Source organism: Penaeus chinensis, chromosome 41 (assembly GCF_019202785.1).
Source record: "Penaeus chinensis breed Huanghai No. 1 chromosome 41, ASM1920278v2, whole genome shotgun sequence".
NCBI lineage: Eukaryota > Metazoa > Arthropoda > Malacostraca > Decapoda > Penaeidae > Penaeus > Penaeus chinensis.
The window spans coordinates 18,300,817-18,303,316 of NC_061859.1; the positions used below are offsets into that span (position 1 = coordinate 18,300,817).

The window sequence follows — 2,500 nt, forward strand, 5'->3', positions numbered from 1 at the left end:
GTCCTTAATCTACTCCCATCTACTTTTGAACAACCAAAATTTTCAACCCTTAGTATAGTCCCAGAAATCTACCTATTAACCACAATTTTACCTTAATCTGCATCAGCATCTACTATACAGAGAGGCAGATAACCCAGCCATAAATTTACACCATATGTCATTAACCTTTTGCATAAACCTTCACATCGACTGGTACTTTAAATCTCCCCAAATCTCCCCTCATCAACCCAGTTTATGCTCACGATTTACCCTCAGATCCTTAAACATAACCCTCATAGCCTTAAACATTTACTCTTTAACATAGATTTATCGCTGAGGAGTTACACTTACCACGTCTCCCGTACATTGACACTAAAATCTGGTCAATCACTACTTAGATCTTTGGAAATCGAGTCATGTAATTCGTCTAGTCATTTACCATTTCGAATCCCAAATCAATTCTTATCTACAACCACATACCATAGAGTCTACCTGAATCATCCACTCCTTAACATAAATATATTTGAAACTACCTTGCAATCTATACAGATCACCAAATTAACTGGTTACTGGGCCATAGACAACCCACACATAAATTTTAATTACAGTACAAAAGAACATTCAGATGATTCGAACCTCTGCTTTAACTTGTATCCCTATGCCATCCTGATGAAATTCCTAGTTGGCAACTTCCGACCTAAGCCCCGCCTCTTTGTCCTTATTCGTTGCTGATGTTTGATTTTTTTTTCTTTCTTTTTTTCTTTTTTTGGTTTCACTTTCGATTATATGTCTATCATTGTTATTACTGAACCAATTTCAAAAAGGGGCAGAGGCCAGTGACGTCATCAAGTTTAGCCAATGAGAGTGCACTGGGAGATATCAGATATAGCTAAATACATAATCAGTTGCATAATTTATTGTTATCATTATATAATGACTACCAGAAGTAACACCAACTTTCCCTCTTTTATTTACGATAACGATGAGTTCCTTACCATTAACAGCCGTCAGAATGCTTTTGCAGAAACAAAAACAAAAAATCAATTTCATTTTTGGCTTCAACAGGCTAAATGGAAGTGGAGCTACCTGGTTATATCTTCCATGCTTGTAACATATTTTTTCTCCTAAAATCTTCATCTACTCTCATCTAATCGTCTATTCAAAATAAGAAAAATAATAACTTGCCAATAGTAATGATGATAATGATGATGAGGATGATGATAATGATAATAATGAGGTTTATGATGATGACTTCGATGAGGATCGTTGGCGATGACGATGATGATGACAATACTAAAAAAAAAAAAAAATATCTAGAATCAAAACCAAAGACTCGGCTGTGTCCCAATCCGTCGAGAGGATGTGAGTAAAAAGCGAATACCCGATAACAGGTCTTATCTTATCACCGCGTTTCCTGTCTTGGGTGTCGAAAGGCCAGCCGGACTCCTCCTGCCCGCAGTCGCTTCGGGCCGGCACACACTCTAACATAAAGACCTGTGATATATTTTACTATAGATTTGAACGACATTTTAAGGTATATTGTATTTTAGGCGTGTTCGAGAGCGGGTGGGGTCTGAGGTAAGGGTAACTTGGGGGTAGGGGGTGGGGGTGGGGGCGGCTTGACATTGTGTGTGTGTGTGTGTTTTGTAACCAACATGGTGTCTGGGCAGATGATTTAAAAAAAAAAAAAAAAAATATGTGACCCAAGAGATAAGGTGAAAAGTTCTTCAAAGTGTATGATTAAAGTGTATTAAATTGCTGATAGATATTTCCCATATGATGAATATAATGAATAATATGATGATGAGGTAATGTTGAAATATGAAGATAGTGCAAATGATCAAGATGATAATATTAGTGATGATGATTGCGATAAAGAAATTAATGAGGATGAGTATGGTAATTATAATACTAATTATGATAATGAGATTCATTATAATGAGTGCATGGTAATAATTTAAACGATAATCATAATCATATATTTCTAGTCTTTTTATAATTATCATCATTAGTTTTTTATCATTTTAATCGACAATTTCATCCTCATTAGCCTAATTTAAGTATAATTATACATTTTATTTCTACTGAATTATTCTATTCTTTGTCAATATTATGGTAACTGATGGTTTTCCTAGCGTTGATCTTATCATAATCATTATAATTATTATTATTATTATTATCACTATTATTTTCATACTTATTATTATTATTATTATTATTATTATTATTACTATTATTGATATTATTATTATTATTACTATTATTAATGTTATTATTATTATTACTATTATTATTATTATTATTATTATCATTATTATTATCATTTTATTATTATCATCATTATTATCATTATCATCATCATCATCATCATCATCATTATTATTATTATTATTATTATTATTATTATTATTATTATTATTGATATTATTGTTATTATCATCCTTATTATTGTTGTTATTATTTTTATCATTATCTTTATTATTAACATTAACATTACTATTATTATCATTGTTGTTATTAT

General features: G+C 31.4%; 1 protein-coding gene across 1 annotated transcript in view; it reads left to right on the plus strand.

Moving 5' to 3' along the window:
- The first annotated feature begins 1,418 nt into the window (after window positions 1-1,418).
- LOC125047608 (GTP-binding protein RHO1-like) overlaps window positions 1,419-2,500 on the plus strand; it is a 7,494-nt gene continuing 6,412 nt past the window's right edge. The window contains exon 1 of the mRNA XM_047645887.1: window positions 1,419-1,513. The gene's annotated coding sequence lies outside the window, so the exon portion shown is untranslated. The remainder of the gene's footprint in view (window positions 1,514-2,500) is intronic.